At 46.9% G+C, this 20,551-nt stretch overlaps 1 long non-coding RNA gene across 1 annotated transcript; it reads right to left on the bottom strand.

Moving 5' to 3' along the window:
- Positions 1 to 286: 286 nt before the first annotated feature.
- On the bottom strand, positions 287 to 18,813 carry LOC106902426. The gene is made up of 4 exons (XR_001414497.1): positions 18,525 to 18,813; positions 14,375 to 14,454; positions 7,093 to 7,152; positions 287 to 516 (listed from the first exon to the last, which is right to left on the bottom strand). It is a non-coding gene; the product is annotated as an uncharacterized LOC106902426 (long non-coding RNA).
- Positions 18,814 to 20,551: the final 1,738 nt, after the last annotated feature.

Genomic DNA, 20,551 nt, shown 5'->3' on the forward strand with positions numbered 1-20,551 from the left:
GAAGGGCTACGTACGAACACCTGTAGCTTTATGGTATTCCTAAATCTAGGAGAGAAACTTCACATTTTGTCCAGCCTGTGTGTCTGAAAATGAAGGAGAAAGAACTGGCAGGCTTGGAGGACTGTGGAAGTAAGACCCCATTTACCACATGCATCCATATTATACAGTCATTTCCCTCAGTAGGGATGGTTGCACAGATGCTGTGATGTAGGAGAAAGTCACACCACAATGTGTGGGACAATGCTGGAGGCTGAACTCATTAGTGTCTCACTTGACTGACGGGTGCTTTAGGTGCTGGAACAAGCACAGTTCAATCCCCATAGCTGTCTGCAGTACCGCATGCACATAGCTGTCTGGAGCCATCATTATGTCTTAACTAGCAAGTCAAAGTCTAAGCACACAAAATATTTCTCGCACACAGAAGGCACATTACCTTTAAGCTGCCAATCACGCCACCCACCAGCAGATATAATGGAATTAGTGGCTGAACTGGGCAATCTTCCAAAAACTTCATTCCTGAACAGCAAAAAATAATGTTTGTTATCTCAAGTGATCAAATAGTGCAGCACACTGTACAGTGAAAACTAAAGATACTCTAAGTGAAGTGTTGTGCTTAGACCCAAGACTTGTATCCAGCATCTACTGAAACAGGGGCTGAATTAAAGGGGGTTTGCATCCCCCACTTCAGGAGTGAGGGCTGTGAACAAGCAAAAGGCAGGAGGAGGAAGAGGGAGAGCAAAGGTAACAGCAGCATCATGGTTGATCTGGCATTACTGATTGGAGCCACGTACACAGGTCATTAGCTTCAGCCACTGCATCTTTGTTAAATGAATGACTGAAGGAGCTGGACAGGACATTTTCATCAGCAGTAGAAAATTCATTGAAAGTTTGGGACCCAGCACCCATGGCAGCACCGGAACCATTTTAGCTTCCCAGGCAGCTGATAGGGAACCACAGAAGCTCAAGTTTCCAGGCTGTTTGGGTTGCTGGAGGCTAAAAGCATTGGTTGTTACGGAGCCGAGGATCCTGGCAACCCTCAAAAATCTACTGCTAGAAAGAGAAAGCTGGGTAGGTTTTAGGGAAGGGAGTGTATGGCAGTATAAGGATGTTGCTGGCAGTAGGCACTGCAGCTTGTGATACAGGTCTGAGACAGAGAGACTCATCTGTCCAAATATAGATGTCTGCAATGCAGGCATCCATATCTGAACTAGTTTCCTAGGCTCTCTTTATAGTCAATAGTGAGAAATAGACACTTGTAAAATTCAATTCATCTCATCCTAAGACAGACATTTAAAATAGGTCAGATGAGTTGGGCCCTGAGAGTGCGTCTTCCTCTCCGTGGCTATACAAGGAATCTAGACAGCCAGCTATAGATATCTAAAGTTAGCTGAGATGAGTCTCCTGCCCAAGTTTCTTACCCAGTGGCATCTTTAGCCAATTTTAAACTGTTCATTACACTATAATTTTATTGTTATTGATTCCATGTTTCAGGACTTCTACTCATCAGTCGCAGGGGACAGAAAGGCTTTTCTATTTTCTTCTCGTTGTGTAAGTCATTTTCAAGGATAAATTTTTCTCTGAATAACTGGGGTTATCTAGATGCAGGATGCTGAAAGTAATGTGGGGGTCTTCGTGCTAAACATTGTCTTGGTGCTAAACATTACCTTAGTGCTAAACGTGGTCTTGCCTGCATGTTCAGAACTATACTGAACAGGAGGAATCCGGAAAGAAATACTAGTGGTTTGGGTTTGGGGTTTTTTTTTTTTGCCTTTTTCTGTACCTGTAATCCTCTTCAGCTTATCAATTTGCTTGCCAAATCCCCTGCTATTGCTGGTCCAGAACATTGCTGATGTCCTGAATCTCTCCTGTGCTCTTTGCATAGCATAATGCAGGTGTTCTGGATTGTGGATGCTTGCTATAGGTCTTACTTTAGTCACAGGATACGAGGCGGTGTCTTGTGATCTGCTGAGAGTAAGGACTGTGGAGTCCAGAGGACTCTTCTACACTAAGTATTTATTACCAGCCTTCTCATAATTGGAAAGGGGTGGACTTAGACTGATTGGGACTCTCTCCCTTTTTGTCCCCTATTGCGAGGCTATAATTTTTTGTCCCTTTTGCCACTATGTAACACTGAGAGCTGCTCAGACTCCCGACTTCACAGGGTGGGCAGCGGGGAAATCGTCACAAATTATATCATTTTCAGAAAGCAGCTGCCAGGGGTTTCAGAGTCCTTGGCCCTGTAATAGCCTGCCTCAAAAGCAGCTGGCCAGGGATCTCAGGGAATATAGTTCAGTTTAGGAACCCAGGCAATTGCTATTTCCAGTGTGTTACTGAGATTTTGAGTTGAAGCCAAAAAAAAAAAAAAAAAATCAAGAAAACATGCCATATTTTTTCATGGAGCTATGATTCTGTTTCCCAGACAAATCTATTTTGGAGCCCTTTCATATATGTAACATGACAGCAGTCCATCTTGGGAAGGATTTGAATGACAGGGGGCAGTACTGTGTAGGTTTTGGGAGAATATTGCGGGCAGATGTGACAGCGAAAGAGGAGATGAAAGGGGGTAATACAGTAGTAACTTAAAAAATACAGCACTAAGGGTGAATAGGAAATATGGACCTACTGTTGACAGATGGACACTGGTATTTGTTACAGTGGAATCTCGGCACGCACATCATGTGCCAATCAATTCACACACATAGCAAGTGCCTGATTTATTTGGGAACACCAAAACTAGTAGGAGGGCATCAGTGCTCGCTCTTCTTTCCCGTGAGCACCAGATATGTTTTCCTTTGACTGCTAATGACGCGATATATGGACCATAAGAGATCAAAGCTCTGCATCTAGTGCAATGCTCCCTGCAAGCCAGAGTGATCTGTGGTTTAGAGCGAAGAGCAATTGAAGCTCACCACGACACAGACCAGTGCCTGAGTCCAAATGAATAAACCAGCAACATTTGCAAGATCAGACACAGCAAGGATGTCCAACAGCCTCCACAGCCTCCAAAGGGAAAAAAAGAGATGGGAGGCTTGGGGAAACTGAGAGACTTGCACGTTTTACCTCCTGGCTACCACAGAACAACACTGCAGTGGGATCCAGGACACAAAGCCCAGCCAAGTGGAAAGAGTGAGTGACCAGGATATGAGCTTCTCTAAGGACACTGTTTTGGGGAGTGCTGTGGCATGGCCCACAAATGTCATACTAACCAAGTGGCCTTGTGACTCGTGATTATCCATGAGATGCTTGACCTCATTTTGGCTGCTTTGCTCTTCTCAGGTAGCTCAAAATACCTAAAGTTCATCCTATAGTTAAGGAGGGCTGCTATATAGCAAGGCTAATCTGGTGTCTGCTCCCCATCTTCTCTTTTTGCAGGGAAATGGTGGAATCACCATTCCTGGAGGTATTTAAAAGACGGGCAGATGTGATGCTTAGCAACATGGTTTAGTGATGGGTTTTGTCAGTGTTGGGTTGATGGTTGGACTCAATGATATGAAAGGTCCCTTCCAACCTAGAAAATTCTATGATTCTATGATTCTAATAGGAGATAAAGAACACAACATGCCAGGCTGTTTTCAGTTGTTCCTGGTGGATGGCTGCAGCTGCCATCACTTAGCGCAGACCTCAGTTGGGCCCTGGACTGTGGTCGTTACTCTAGGATGCTGCAGAGGATTTATCTCAAAGTAATTTCTTCTGGGCACCATTTTATCAGAAAGCATCTCAGCAAATCAACGGAAACTCACAGAAACGGTGAGTGGCTGAAGGACTGAAATGCAAGGAAAGATTATGTTAACAGCAGCTGCTAAAGAATGAGATCAGCTCCCACATAAAGGGACAGAGTATGAGAACAGGCTTCAGACAACTATCGGGAGCACTTGAGAGTTGAGGAATTATTTGGTGTGGATATGAGCACGAGCAGTAGTACTGGGTTAAATCTGAACAGGGGAAAATTTAGACTGCCTATTGAGAAAACGATGTCATCAGCTTTCAAATGTGATTTAGCTACCCCTGGGGGATGCTGTGTATAAAGGCAGTCTGGACAAAGTACAAGAATGTGTTATTGGGAGCAATCCTTCACTGTCCCGGAAACTAAAAGAAATTATCAAAAAAAAAAGTCTATAAGGTCCTTTCATAGCTCACTGTATTTTTGAGTGTTTAGTGAGAAAAAGGGGATCATCTCTGCAAGGAAAACTTAGAAAGCTGCTAAACAATCTGTGGCTTAAATGATGTCACAAGTCTGGAGCTTGGAAAATTTGCCGAGTCCTTTTCATGTGTCTTGACTTATACTGTGATTTACAGTGCTACCAAATTTTAGAAGTGTATAATGTTAGTGTGTAATTATTACTGGAGCTACCAGTTTTTCATCTCTGTGTTTTAATGAATATTCTTATAATTTATTTGTTAACATTTGAAAATATCTCACAGTTTTCCTCTGCAGAAAGCTAGAGACAAAATGACTGGAGGCACATCAGCAAGTTATTCTCTGAGATCATGGTAACAGAATGTTATCAGAAAATCAGCAGCTTTTGCCTGGATAATAAATATCTGCATTTTCTGTGACATTTCATTTTCCTAAAAATGCCTTTGCAGATATGTAGCTGCAGGAAACCAATATCCTCTGACAACACCACATTACAGTGACAATATCTCTTAATTTCACTAAGTTGTGGAAAAAAAAAAAGGGCTCTGTATCTGATGCAGGAGATGCCCAGAGCTCCAGGCCAATATCTTACCATACACTTTCCAGTTCTCACTGATCTTAAAGATATTATGAAATATTCCTAGGAAACGATATTTATAAGTGGTCAGGCTCCAGTCCTAGATTCATTTCCAGAAGGCTAGCTGTCAATATGCATGCAAGCTGTACCACACTTTGAATTATACCTTCCCACCCCTATTCCACAGCTCAAGCACATTCAGCCCGGGGAAAAGCTAAAGCTAAAATCCTCTTAAGGGATAAATAGCAATTTTAAGTCATGGATAAGCATAAGAGCCTAAGTGTTGAGATGTAACAGTTCAGTCCGTTACCCTACTTCCTACTTGCTCCATAATCCCTCATTAGAACTCCCTAATTCCTAATTAGGATGTCCTAATCAGAATCCTACCACAGTCATCACTGGTACTCCGAAGGCCCCAAATAAAGGAAGCAGCACCAAACTTTAGATGAACAGGGTTTTTTATGGGTTTGGCCAACAATACTGGCCAACAGGCTAGGTGTCCCAACTCCCTTAAAAGTCATCTCATCTCAATGCAGACACCTAAAAGAGGGTGTAGGACTTTCATTACCAGAAACACCCATTTCTCTTGACTGCCTGCAAGGGCAGCACATGGCGGTTAGCTTGGTTACAGATGTGTGCAGTCCACATCTAGGTGGGATGCACCTTGCCCACAGCATCTGCACGTAGAGTTCCTTTGCACCATCTTCCACTGCTCACAAGGCAACTTCTCAAGGACACCCATCTGGAATGACTGTAAGGGCTCTTGAGGACAGAACGTAAAATTCAAAGTGATCTGGATACACTGGAAAAAGACATCCAAGATCTACAAGATGACAACCACTCACGAGGCAGAAGGTGAACAACTTCTCAAGGACACCCATCTGGAATGACTGTAAGGGCTCTTGAGGACAGAACGTAAAATTCAAAGTGATCTGGATACACTGGAAAAAGACATCCAAGATCTACAAGATGACAACCGATAAAGCTGAACACTGCGTATAGGAGAGAAAACTTTGATGTAAATAAAAAATGAGAAATGTCTGATAGGGAGCAGCACTGCCAAAAACCATCTGGGCTTACAATGCACCATAAGCTAAATTGGAGCCAATGAGTTGGTGCAGAGAGATCATCTTTCATTTTGAGGTGTGTTTACAGGAATCCTGCATGTTAAACAGAGGAGCTAATTATTCTGCACTGCTCATTCCTCAGGTCTCAGCTGGAGCCTTGTGTTCCTTTTTTTAAATTTTTCTTTTTTAGGAGAAAGAAAATAGTTACGTTGGCCAGAGGCCAAAGGCGGGAGGCAAAAATGCAAAAAAAAAAGCTACAGAAACAGCAACTTGTGAGGTCAGGATGAAAGAAGTAGGTTTTTGAGATCTCTGGGAAAAAAAGAGAAGATGGAGTGGGGTTATAATAGCAGCCTTCAGACAGTTCAAAGGTTCTCTTGAGTAGGACGGTGACCAATCTGTCTTTGTGACCACGGTGGGTAGGACAGGCTGTAATCTGTTTGATTTGCCATAGGGGAGATTTAGGTGGGATATGGGGAAAAATATTTTGTCTGTGAGAGCAATAAAATGCTGAAATAGGCTCCTTGGGAAGCCGTGGAATTTCCTTGAGCAAGGGCAAGTCAGACATCTGTCAGGGATGCCATGAGCAAGTGGGCCTGTCTGAAAGCAGAGGTGGGCCGGTGTCTCTACTGGTATTTCTCAAGTGGGGGTGGCAACCCATGTGGAGGATGTGAAAGGCCCAAAGGGAGCAGTAAAGTGTTAGAAAATGCTCAGTTTAAAAAAAAATAATAATTAAAAGTCTCTGTTAACGATAAGGAAAAGGTGATGGTTAAGAAAAGAAGAGCCTTGTGTAGTTTAAAAATGTGTAGAATTCTGCAGCTCAAGGGATTTTCCTTTCTTAAATATTTGATCTTGAAATGCTGCTTGCAAATCCAGCTTTTGGGGGGGTTATACAGAGACAGATCAGCCAAAAACCAGGTCTCACTTTCAAAAAGGTGGAGAAATAGCAGCCTAGATCATCTCTTCGTCCCTAGCAGCCCTACGCTCCTCAGATTTTTGCCTTGCACTTAATACAGAGGGATCCTGATTAGTGAAATCTTCTCAAGTGTCGGATTCTGAGCTCCCTCCCACAGACAGAGCCCTGTGTTGAGGGAAGACACACTGGAGGGGTTTTTAAGACAAACAGGGTCAGAATTCAAGCACTGCTTCCTCCCCGCCATGCAGTGTGGGCTGGGATTCTGTCTGAAGCTAGCACACAGGTTTAGCAGTTGGAAACTTTTAAGTTTTCCAGCTCCTTTCTCCCACCAAATGTGTTAACCTGACACACAGTGCTGGGAATTTCCTACTTTTAAATTGTTTAGTGGTCAACTTACCTGTAAAAGTCATGGAGAGTGGTAAGGCAAGGAAAGCGAGGAGCCCAAATATAAAGTATGCTGTGAATGAGAAAAGATAGATGGTGTTATTGGGGCTGGTTGAAGTTTAGAGACCAGTAATTCCATCCAATGCTTTACAGACGCTGTTTATCCATGAAGCTGTGTAGCAAGAAATGCAGCGCCCTCGATGGGGTGGGAATATTGTTTTTCTGGTGCAGCATTTGAGAAGATGAGACCAGCAAGCGGTTTATCACCCTCCCAGAGCTCAAGCTTCCATTTTTTAACTCATATATTGTTAGTCCTTGCATCGGGAAAAGAGCAATGAGAGACACAAACTGCTTTTCTTGCTACTACTTCTAGCTGTCTTATCACAAGGGCAAGGACCCAGCCACTGCTGCCTTAGGCTGCAGCAGCTTCAGAGGCACTGCCAGGTGACTGTGCAGTAACAAGTAACTTCACATCAGCTAATCCATGGCAACTGATGAGCCCGTATCTGTTTGCTAAGCAAATAGCAGCTTTAATGCCATTGTGCTTAGTTTTCACTGATGGCTAAATGAACTGTCTTTGTTGCAGATGTGAACGGCTTCTGGCTGGTCTAACTCCCTGACCCAGCCCAGCTGATGAAGGCAGAGGCAGCAGCCCCACTGCAAGGAGTGGGACCTGTCATTGGGGTAGATCAGCTTAAGCTCCGTGGAAGGATGCTCTTAGGGGTGCACATAGACTGTTCTCACAGATGAGCGGATCTGAGGTGCTTAGTTACTCCCCAGAGAGCTGCTGGTGTATCTGAGCCCTGATGTTTTCCCAGCACAGCCTGATGCTGCAGAGGATGAGTGCTTACCTCTGCAGAAAGTGAGAAACACCAGCGTCAAGAACAGTGTGAGCAGCCTGTCTTATAAGAGCTGTCACCTCTGTGCCTGGTCATGAGCCCGTTGGCAATATTGAAGTGAAATGCTGCCCTGCGAAATGAGGGCAGAACATAACGAGGACATTCTGTGGGGAGCGTCCCTGCAGAGCGCTTCTGCAGATGGCTCAATCTGCAAGTAGATGCCTGAGGAGGCAAAGGGGCGGTGAGCAGAGGTGGGTGTAGATTGCGGAGGGGCTGAGAAGGGCACAGAGAAGCAAAGGAGTAGGATGTCTCCTGGGAGGCTTGTGAAAAAAATCGTGGAGCGAGCATTTGGGGTTGGTTTGGGACCCAGGACCTTCCCCAGGCAAACTGTGTCAGGCAGTTCCCCGTGGCGGAGGCTGGTGACCTCTGCGAGGTGAACGGCATCCTCCTGTCCGCGCAGGAGTGGGGATGCTGCCAGCACCCTGCCTACGGTGCTGCTCTGGGGAACTCTGCAACGCTGCCAACACATCGCCCTCGGGGCGCCCCGGAGAAGAAGGCAAACATGGTTGCCTCCGTTTTACAGAAGGAGAAACTGAGACAGAGGACACGGGAGCGGCATCAAAATTCAGGGCAGATCCACCAGGCTTTCCAACTCGCAGACACTTTTCATGGGAACACACCATCCCCTACACGCTGCTCGTGTTTTCTCTGCAGAGAACGAGGATCTTGCACTTCAGAGCTGGAGAGACATCTTCCTTTCTCAGGAGGAGCATGTTTGTTATCTCTGTGAACTGGTAGGGACTGAAGATATTCTGAGCTGAAGAAAGCACTTCTGTTTCTTTGTGCAACCCCCTCCTCCTCTCCCCGGTTGGCTGGGCTCTCTCTCTCTCACACACACACGTTTTTGCTCAGGCTCTCCTGTCTCCTGAATTGCTGCACAGTACAGAAATCCTTCCTCTGCTTGAATAGTGTCCTACACTTGACTAAGCTCTTTCAGATGCTGACAGCCTCTCATTAGAACAACTCAGCCTCGAGCCTCCCTTTTCACCACATGTCACATTTCGTGCTCGCTCTTCTCGCTGTTCCATGATCTAGGCTATTATTTTCACATTTGCTAGCGTTGCTATTGTAGCTGAGGTGGGCTTCCAACACACCTATGAACATCACCTGCAAACAGTGCCCACAGTCCAGGCAGCTCATTTATCTGGTGTCCAGATGAGCACAGTTCAGCTCTGCCAGAGCTGCGTCCGCTGCCTGGTGTTGCTAGAGGTCCTGTCACAGCGACATGGCTCTCAAAACGGCATCACAGAATCACATGGGGTTGGAAGGGACCTCTGGAGATCATCTAGTCCAACCCCCCTGCCAAAGCAGGTCCACCTAGAGCAGGTTGCACATCACCCTTCTGCCTGGGATTCCTGCTTCTGCCCTTGCTGCAGGGGCAAGAACTCAGGAGCCTGGCAGGAGGAAGAATCATGCTGTTTCTTCTTCGTGCAGCGCGTGGTCTGTCTGACCCCCAGGGAGGGATGCTGCGGCGAGCTTGGGGGGGGACCATGTGTATGTGGGGCTGCACATCTGGCACACAGGTGTCCATGTTTGCTTGTGTCTAGCCTCTACCCGAGAGCTTGATTTTGGAGGGGAGAAATGGGAGGTAGGGACCACTCGGAGCTCAAGAGAAAAAGATAATGGTTCATTAATTCCCCTCCCAAAGCAGTCGCTGGGAATGTATTTGCTCATTATCTCCCCATTCAGCTACAGCCTCTTAGGTCTTGAATTGGAGGGGCAGATGCATAGTCTGGGAAGGCTTCCAGATCCATGTTTAACAAAGTGAGACTCTCAACAATTGACTACACAACTGGCAGGGCTCCGCAGCCGCTCTCAGCGCCGCTAGCAACACTGAAGACTGTTTTCCCCGAAACGTGTGGGGTTTTCACAGAAATGCTGCTCAGTTCGGGACACACGCGCTCTCTGCCTGCATTTGCCTGGGTTGGTGCTGCCCCGTTCTGGTCCAAAGATAAATTGCTCAAGAAGATGGTATTTGCCGCAGGGCAGCACAGCTCTGCAGAGACGCTGCTGTCTGTGCAGTTTCATGTGTGGGGCTTTTGATATTTTTTAAGTCAGTGATACCACTTCACAAGCTGGTCAGAGAAGTCCTTGGTCCCATTCCTAGAAAAAAAGCAGTGTCCAAACCCACCACAGGGTCAGGGAAGTGTCTCCAGACGTGGCTCAGAAGGACATCTGCCCTGGTGTCAGGGCATCAGGCAGGATGCTCCCCTGCTCTGTACTGCCAGGGCAACGAGTGGTGGGGCACTGGTAAAGTCCTGCTTTGGCAGGCATTAGTGAGTGAGTCCTAATGGGCTGGGAAATGGGTGAAGGGAAGAGCTCGTGCCTGGGATCCAAACAGAGGAAGAGGAGAGCAAGCAGCTTTACATCTTGCCCATTTGTTGAAATCTGTGGGCACAAAAATTGAATCAGTGGGCGCAGGTTTTGTGTCTCTTGCCCAGCAGGACAGTCAGCTGATATAAATCTGCTATTTAGCTGAGTTATTCCTGCCAGGGTCTCCCCACAGAAGTAAATTACTTTGAAATCACCAATAATGTTATGGCTGTATGTCATGGTCTCTCTTCTATCTGATGCCTCAGCTGTTACATCTTCCGTAGCCATGCCCCTACCCTGCAGCTCTCTTCCCTTCCCTCTGCTACTCCCTTCTTCTCTGTCCCCAGTGATGTGCCTGGCCTCGGGGCATGCAGCAGATGAGTTGTCCTCTGGCGTGTGGGATGGATCTGGAGGCAGGATTGGACGTGACACCAATTCACCTCCTGGGCTCCTCAGACTTCGTTTTGCTGCCATGATTTTTTCCAAGCACTTGGAAGTTTCAAATCAGCTCAGGCTGTCCTTGTTTACTTTGAAGACAGAGAAAAGTTCCTTTTTTTTTCAGGTAAGAAGTCCTCACGGGATTTTCAGAAGTGATTTATGAGTATAAATATCAACCTACCCACTCTTCTTAGGTAGTATGCTAATACGGCTGTAGTGCAACCTACTCAGTAGAGTGTGTGACAAGCTCTCTGATAATAAATACAGTAATAAATGAAGTGTTGTGTACATTGCCATCACTCCCAAATGCTGTTTGTTCTATAGCCTGTCAGGATCCTGATAAAAACGGATTATTATTATTTTTTTTTTAAATGAGATGCTACCAGCTTCCAAACAAATTCTGCGGTTACTCCTGGATTTATCTGCATGAGCGAGCCGAGGAGCAGAACTCTGGGGGTAACCTCGCAGTATTCCCATGAGATGCCCTGTGGGAGCACTGCTCTGAAGGGGGCTGACTCTCAGCTGTCTGGATGTGAGCAAATTCGGGTCCATTGGTGCAGCCCTGGGACTGATCATGCCCTGAGGCAGATGCAGATGGTAGTGCAGTAGCTTAGCGAGGAGTGTCACGGTGTGCTGTACAGCAGCGTGGACACCGGCGTGCTGGAATGCAGATGGGTAGCAGGTATTTTCATCCACGTTTTACTCCTTCACAGTATCTGCAAGCATCCCCTGCAGTATTGATAGGGACTTGGAGAAAGGATGCAGCATAGGGGGGTGCTGCGGTGGCAAAGCAAGTCTCAGTGGATCTCTCTGGGGAACCAGCTCTAGGAAGGTCATACGTTTTACAGACCAGGGGTGAGTCTGCCCACAGCTTTGGTAGTTGAGGGTATTGCATGTCTTTCTGGTCTTTTGAGTGACAGGAAAACGTCACTGTATCAGATGAGATATGCAGAAAAGACCTGAATGAGCTAACTTTGAAGGAAAAGAATTAAATCTGTGCAGCTTGGCTAGCCAATGGCCAAATGAGAGAAAATAAAAGGAGGTTTGAGGACTCAAAAAAGGACCTGTGAGTGATCCGAAGAGCTATAAAGGTAGAGACATGAGATGAACCTGAGCAGAAACAAAGATCACTCTGTCCATGAGGCTAAGTGCCATAGCAAGGAGATATATTGGTGGAATAATCTCTTAGGACAAATGGCAGGAATCCCACCCCTGGGGTGATTTAATCCTTTGGCCAAATGAGATACTCAGCAGCTGGAGGATTCAGTATAAGGAACAGCCATTCACGTGGAGGTCTCCAGCCCCTGTGCAAAGCCACCATAGAGGGCAGGGGAAGTGGGATAAAACTGACTTGCAGACCAAATCCAAGCTCAGCACCGGGAGCTGTTGTTTGCTTAGACAAGTACTGTGAAATAGTACTTTGGTACCCAGATAAACTATGCAAGCATCACTCCACCAAAAATTTAATTTCCAGGTTCCAGCACTGACACCAGCAAGGTTGCTCTTATCAGAAATGGTGTAGAATATGAAGGTGCCAGTAATCTGGGAACCTTCAAGATGGAGAGGATGTAGATGTAAAGGTAGAGGTAGATGTAGATGCAAGTGCTTTGGGGATTAAGCAATATTGCAGAGTTGCTCGTCTGAATTTTATGCCATGCCTCTAGCTACTGAACTGCAGTTATGCCATGGTCTAGGTACTGGATTTAGCCCCTTGTGATTAATTTCCAGATGTACTTTTAAAACAAGATTTAGGCATCACATGAAGAGCCACCAGTTTGCTCTACAACAGACCCAGAGTAGTGGATTAGCCTTTTTTTTTTCTTTTTAAATCAGTTAGTTAAAGACTGCCCTAATGTTCTGAACTTAAATGGCTGTACTAAGAATGAAAGGAATTTAAATGATCCTGCGCAGGTAGGTTGACTCTTCGGAGTCATTTAAATATCAGGAGACCATAGGTACAAATGTAGGGTTGTGCTGAAACACTCCTTGAAAAGTATACACAGGATGATGAGAAAAAGTGAAATTAAGTGTCACTGCACTTCAGGAGGGTTTGCATTTTAATGAACAGAAAATCAATTTTGGATGCACTAGCTGATCCATAGCTAAAGCTGAGCTGATTTTGAACTTAAATGTAATGAAAACACGAAGATAATGAGTTTCCTGGAATGGTGTTTCTGAGTTGCCTTACTCATGGGTAACTTTTTGGGTATGCAAGAGGGCACTCCTGGTGTAAGGAAGCATAGATGAGATCAGAACTAATCCCTTCCTCTTGAAAAAAAATTCAGAAAGATCATTTCTTTTCTCTGTCATTATTAAAGTCCTAGTGGCAATTGAATACCAGCGGGGAACAGTGATGTTTTCCTTGTAACAGGTAAGAACAAAAATCATAGAAAATACCACTTTTGCCTTTTTTTTTATTGTGATATTCACCAATGGCCCACATCCCACCTGCAGGTCCTTTCTGGCAGTGTGGGAGAGCCCATGCCAGCCCGGTCCCTCTCCCAGGTGCTGTCTGTCGCTCTGTCTTGGTTTTCTCTGAAGGGTTGTAAGGCAGGAAGGAGTTAAGGGGTTTAATCATCAATAAAAGTTCATTCCGAACTTTGAAAGCTTTTTGAGTGAAGCCAAAAGCAGGAATATAAAAGACTCAAGGTAACAGCCCTAGATTGGGAAACACAGCAATTCGTGTGGGTGAATTATCAATTACGGTGAGGGGTCAAGGGGTTTTTTCTTCCTCTCATATTTGAGTGGAATTAGAAATTGTTCCTCCCTAGAAGTTAAAGCAAAAGGTACTTGCAACTCGAAATTAAAAGGAGGTGCAGTCAGCGGGATTCAGCTGCTTTAAAACCCTTGGGTTTTATCCTCCTGCCAATGACACTGCTGCTTCCCTGGTCTTACAAAAACCTACCCCTGAAGCGTGTTCCTCCTGTGCCTCTCTGCTCAGCTTGCACAGTCCCCAGCTCAGGTCAGCTTTCTGCTGTGTTGCTCCTGGGAGAGCAAGAACCAGCCTGGTCACCCAGACCAGGGGCTGTCGGCTCTTTCCACCCCTCTGTGTCCTCCACCCTGGGTGGGATGAACCAGTTGCTGTCGTGCGAAAGATCTCCGTTCAGAAAACTGATGTTTTCTACCCACGACACGCCGTCTCTTAGGAGGGCTACCCACATCGTGCCAGGGGCCGGGCAAGTGGAGGGAAGGAGGTCCTGCTCCAAATGTCTCTGGGTTAAAGCTGGGGGAGCTATTCCTGACCATACTCTGTCACCGACCTCCTGTCCCCCTATCAGCAGGCAGGCTGGCAGCAGTTTGGCTTTGCAGGAATTGCCCCTGGGGGAGTTTGTTCCCCTGCCCTGCTCTTTACCAGCTGGTTTTTCCCTGCAGATACTTCTGCGGGACTACGTGTGCTAATACCACTGGAAACAGGAGACAGACACATTATGTTGCTTAGGTTGTCTGCTGTTAGGATAGAGTTACTATTGCATGCTCCATCCAAAATTGCCTGGGTGAAGGAAATACCTCAGAAAGGAGAGAAGAAAAACAAACTTCAGTGGAAGATTCAGGTGGGACTTGCTATCGTCTTAGTTCCTTTATATACCTGGCCTAGCGACGGGGCTGCTTAAATATGGAAGGTGATTACTACCATTACTGCCTTACCATTGCTGGCAATTTTAGATATGCACCGGTGGCAGGCTTTCTCCAGGCCGGCAGTCATTGTGAAGAGCCTTTTGGAGTCTCTGTGGGGAATACAGAAATGAACATGGTTACGAAAAAAAGTGTCTTTAACTTACTGAATATCTTGACTCAGAGTCACTCACACACTTTTGCAGGCTATCGCTACTCTCAAAACACTCAAAGTATCCACAAATCCAGGCAGCAGCCATCAGAGTGTGCCATATCCAGAGTCAGGCATGGGCTTTGGGTTTGCCTGCACTGGTGAGGCCACAACTGGAATATTGCATCCAGTTCTGGGCTCCCCAGTTCAAGAGAGACAGGGAACTACTGGAGAGAGTCCAGCATAGGGCAACCAAGATGATTAAGGGATTGGAGCATCTTCCTTCTCAGGAAAGGCCGAGAGAGCTGGGACTCTAGCCTGGAGAAGGCTGAGGGGAGACCTTATTAATGTTTATAAGTATCTAAAGGGTGGGTTGAAGGATGATGGAGCTAGACTCCTTTCAGTGGTTCCCAGTGACAGGACAAGGGGCAACAGGCACAAGCTGGAACATGGGAAGTTCCATTCAAACATGAGGAAAAATTTCTTTACGGTGAGGGTGCCAGAGCCCTGGAACAGGCTGCCCAGGGAGGTTGTGGAGTCCCCTTCTCTGGAGATCTTCAAGACCCACCTGGATGCAGTCCTGAGTAATGTGCTCTGGGCAATCCTGCTTTAGCAGGGGAGTTGGACTAGATGATCTCTAGAGGTCCCTTCCAACTCCGACAATTCCATGATGATTCTGTGATTCCGTGATGCTAGAGCCTTGGGGTCACAGCAAGGCTGGGGGAGAAGTATTAATGCTGTCTTCCTGGAACCTATAAAAGGTTCTATCTTGACTTTGATCAGGGTTAGGGCAGGAGAAAGTGTTTTTAACTGTTATGAGAAAACCCAGTGAAACGGGTAAGGTTCACTACATAAACCTTTGCAAAATTTATTTAGTGGGCAAAAATGAATTAAAGAAACGGGGAAGAGAGAGGATGAAAATAGTTTTAAGATCAAGGAGGATTCTGAAGAGGAATACAGAATAAAAACTGCAAACCACAGGGAGCCCAGAACAAGATGCCTTTGATAAAAAAGTAGCTGGATGAGAAAACAGCTCTTTGTGAAGAAGAATTTTTACGAGGTGGGGTGAGGGATGAGCAAGCAGCTCGGCATCCAAGGCCTGGGCCTCAGACAGCACCAGACACTTAAGTAGCATCCAGCCTCGATGGGAGTATGGAAAGCTGACACACACACACACACACATGCATGCTCTCCAAGCCTCAGCCTCTGGCCAGGGTCACCACAGGTCTACCACCACCACCGTGCGCGGAGGAGGCTGGGATGGGGGAAGCTGCTTTTCTGCACACAGCTCAAATTAGCCTCCTTAAATTTCCTAGTGATTAAAGAGCAATATTTTAAGCTTAGCCTCATCTTGTTCTAAGCTCAGATAAAACCCACCCCTCTGAGATTTCTCACCATACAATGCTGAACCCAACCTGACCAGAGGGCCCTAGACATGTGTTGAAGATAAAGACAGACTTTTGTGGCCATTCTCCCCTCTGTAGCTTGTCCAAGCCCTACCAGGCATGGCTGAGAAGAGCTGGCTGTCTCCTGGGACCTTTCTTTCTCCTGCAAGCTCAGAAACCCATGAGCTGCAGCAGCACAGGACCCTCTGCTGCCATGGGGAATGGGACAGGGTTTGCTCCTCGCACGTTGGCATTGCAGTTTCTGTTTCCCAGGGGTGATGGCAGTGACAGGGGCAGGTCTGGCTTTACCTGTTGGTGAGCAGCCAAGCAAGCAGCAGGGACTGAGGCTTTTGTGGACATCCCACCGGGTCAAGAACCCAATCTGAGACACTGTAGCAGCCAGTCACCAACATATATATCCAGGTTTCTAATATGCATCATCACATCAGGTGTGTCATGAATTTTAGCTCTCCTCCTCCAGCCCTCATCTTCAGACTATGCCACAAGCCTTGTTTGATGGGTGTTACTGCTGTAATAAACCTTGCAAATCCCAGTGGACACCTCCATCAACACTGAACGATGGACTGCAATGGAGATGACATAGGAGTGCCTGACCTCTGGAGAGTGCGTACTCCTCATCCCGGCCCTCAAACCTCCTTCAGAAGAACAAATACTGTGCCTTTGAGCTGCAACTATTGATAAATATTTAAGGAAGGAAACGGGCACTGTTGCACGCTCAGGGAAAAACAGGAAAGAAGAAGGGAAAGTGGTAGTTTTCACAAGCAAATGGCAGATTAATTTTAAACTTTAAAACTTTTGGCGCAGATTTGTTCCTAGAAAGTGCACAAAACAGGCATTCATTTTGAGTATGCCATTGGCTGCTGACAAATATATTCTAAATTATGCAGCGATCAGTAATATTAGTCTTTATAGAAATGTTTATGACTAGAATTACTTTTATAGCAGTAATTTTTACAGAAACCATGTTAACAAATCTAATGCCATATTAAAAATTGGTTGAATACCAAATTATCTTGAGCAGAACTGCATGTGGCTGGGAACGCTGTATTTCCATAAGCAGAGGGTAAAACATATGTTTTGTCTAAATTTGCTGTTATTTTACACTGAAGCAAAGACAAACTGAAGGAGGACTCCGTATCTGGGAACATGTCACCATCTAGTGATGGAGCCCAGAAATGACTGGAGCTCTGTGTGTGCCGTTTCAACGGGTGAGATAAAGAAAGCAAATTAATGAAAACTGCACACAGTGTGTGTTCACACAAGAACATAACACAGATAACCACCAGGCAATGGGTTCAGTCCTTCCTCAGACATTGGCTTTGACTCCTACAGGTCTGAGAAGTCCCTCAGAGAAGTCATGATGTTTGCTGCCTAAATAGGTGTTGCCCCTTTCCCCCAGCCCTTCGGTGATTCTGTAGAAGCTGCTGTGAGTGTTAAAGATGGATATTTTCCTGTGTGCCAATGCACGAGGGGACTGAAGGGCAATTCAGCAGCCAGGCAGCTGGGGAATGGGTTTGTTCCCCAGCTGAAACTGGGAAAAGATCACTGATGCAGTGTGAAGGCTGGTGGCACGCAGAGGCAGGGCAGATGTCCTGCCACACAGTGCCTGCTCCTGGTTTGCTGGTGAGTTGGAAAAGTCGCATGCAAAAATGGAAAACTCAGCCACAAGTAGGAAAAAAATTTAAAGACCAAGGCCAACTTCTGGACCTCCTCCCATTAGTTCTTCCCTGGGGTCATTTCCCTGAGGTGAAGGGACCTGCTCTTGTGTTACAAGGACCAGCAAGGTGGGCGGTGAAGGTTCTGAGCCCCTTGCAGGAGGCTGGGACCTCTCCACCCACCTGCTTTTCCTCGTGGGAGGTGGCAACCCAGCCACAGCATCCCTGTGCCTCCCCCAGCCTGTCCAGAGCTTCGCCGTTCGATGGCCTCTCTGCTGGTGGCTGGTGGCCAGGTTTGCCCCAGAGTGCTGGCTGCTGCCTGCCTGGCACTCATGCCGAGTCCCACATTGCTCCCTTCTGTTCTGAGTTCCTTGTCCCTGACAAGCAGCGGTGGTTAAGTCTCTGTAGCACAGACCCTCTATCCCTTTGTTATTTCAGCCAGCTTTAGCATTTTAACTGTTCTTCTGGTCATTATTCTCACCCTAAATGTTTCGGTAACGACTGAAAAAAACAGAAGCACTAATTGACTGGTGCATCCCTGACCCACGGCGAAGCCAAAAGGCAGCTTCCCCCTGGCCCCACCATACCTCAGCCCAAACAAAAGCCACCTCCGGCTTGTCCTACGGTGTTCAGTCATCCCAAACTGAGCTCTGCCCTCTCCCAGCTTCAGGTGCCCCACTCTGTGCTGGTGAGCACAGCAGGGAGAGTCACTGGGGCTTCCTAAGACCCTAGTTCCCACTCAGTGGCTCCCAACTGCCAGGGGCTCCTGCTGGGACACGGTAGATGCACGTGGGCCAGCAAGTCCCTCCGGAGCAGCCTCAAGACTCCTAGAGGCAACGATTTCTCTTTATTTTTCTAAAATATTCAGAAAAAAGTCCTCTCCCACGGCTGATTTCTTCCTAACAGACCATAAAGCCCCACACTGGCTTTTATCCTGGCACATCGTCCACTTCCCAGCAAATCCCTCTTACCTGGGAGTGCTGCGGGTGCCGGCTCCGGTTACCTGCCTGCCTGGGAAACCGGGCAGAGGAACGGCAAAATCCAGCCTCGGGTGAAATCCAGCTGGGATAGTCCTCTCGGGTGAGGATGAGGATGTGCTCGGCTTGTCCCAGAGATGTGCTGGGCTCCCTGGGACCCTGCCGGCGGGTGGTGAGGCACAGGATGGGGGGGCTCAGTTGCTTTTATTCCTCGTGGCCACCCGCGGGCACACCTCTCGGCGGCAGGGTGGGAGCTGTGGGATGCGGGAGCGCTTTGCCGGCAGAGCCCATCCTCATTCTGTTTCCCCACTCCCACGGCTGGCTGGAGCCACAGCCCACCCTGTGCCCTGTCAGGGTGTCAGCAGGGGGAAGCAAAGGACCCCACTCATCTGTGGCTGTACCGCAAAAAAAAAAGAGACATTTCCCTCGCAAAGTCTTCTGTTAGAAAAAAATAATTATTAATTTATTCAAAAATCGGTAGTGAATGGTAAGCACTTGGTTCATTCTTTGTGCAGTTCCCCCCTACCCCCCCCTTCCTATTGATGTAGTTGACAGAGTTCTTTGCAAACTGCCACATATATATATGTATAACCTTAACCCTTGGCTGGTTTACATGTCTTGTGTCACCCTATTGTGTCACCCTATTGTGTCACCCTAGGCAAAGGTCTATTTGTTCGGCGGTTATTTGCTCGGTCACCTTCCCATCAGCAGGTGCCAGTTTGGTATCTCAGGTCTAATTATCGGTGTGGCATCATTTTCTGGAAAGCCAGCATTTCTTTACAAGAGAAAGTGGGTTTGAGGGAGAGCACCTCTGCGGGAGAAGCGACAGCATAAATGGAGATTGACATGTATTTCAAATCCTTTCTGAAAGGGCCCACAAAGACAGAAGAGGTTACCTGCTGCGTTAGTCGCTGGCAGGGAGCTGACAAAGTGCCTGCTCCGGCTCAGGAGGAGCAGTTCTGCCTTCAGCTGTCAGGTTTGCACAGTTTGTCACCAGTATCTTTCCCAGTCCTAAAGGTCTTGCATCGAAAAAATGGCATCCACACTGGGGTCAGCCAAGGGCAGGAAAAGGGATGGTGTTTGATGGCAACTTTGCCTGCTGCTGGGTCAGCAGAACGTACGTGTACGTGCACGTGCACAAACACAAGCACATGCTGGTTTTTATACCCTCCATGCTTTTCCCGGGAAAAAGCACTGACCACGTGGTGATGTGACCCCTGTTTTCCACATCCTAGCAGAGTGACGGAGGTGGAATCCTGAGCTCCTCCCCACTGTGTCATCCCCTGGATGCTCCTGTTCTGAGCACAGGTAACACTGGGCCACCAGGAAGTTTGTACCACACCTTCTAATTCTAAACTAAGGTTTTAATATATAAAATTTAATGCAATCGAAGCCTTTGCTCTTCTGGGTTGGCTCTTTAGGTCCCATCTTTCACACGTAACGTGAGTCCTCAGAGGGGGCTGTGTGGCACAAGGAAACCTGCTGCAGGGCATGGCACTGTGGGAAGACCACCAAATATTATTAGGTCTTTTCTATAAAATGGTGAGAAATATCAGTGCTGAAAGCGATGGATCAAAAAAGAGGCCCAGCCTCCCACACTGACATCTTGGCACCTCCACGAGCCATCAGCTCCATGTGAAGAGCTGGCAGCGTTTCCTAGGGAAGGACTTAGACACAGAACATGGGGTGGCAGCAAATGCAGGGTGGGGTGAAACCCCAGCTAGAGCTGATTCTGCAGCCGCAAAGCAAAACAATTTCAGAGAGAAAAAGAAGAATTTTGCTAGTGTGTCTTCAGGTCCAGGGCTGAAAGCCTGGAAGGTTTTGGTTGAGGAAGTTCAGCAGCGAAGAGAAGGGTGAGACTAAGGCTTTTATTCATTGTGCTTAAGCAAGGGTTGAACACTTAAACAGAGAACCCAGCTCCTCTGTATAGTCAATGGAGACACTTCTTGAGGGCTCTGATGCTCTCTTGGATGGTTCGGCTTAATGTGGCTCTAGTTCTTCTTTTCTACAATCTAATATAG

The sequence above is a fragment of the Calidris pugnax genome, unplaced genomic scaffold, assembly GCF_001431845.1.
Source record: "Calidris pugnax isolate Ruff unplaced genomic scaffold, ASM143184v1 scaffold20, whole genome shotgun sequence".
NCBI lineage: Eukaryota > Metazoa > Chordata > Aves > Charadriiformes > Scolopacidae > Calidris > Calidris pugnax.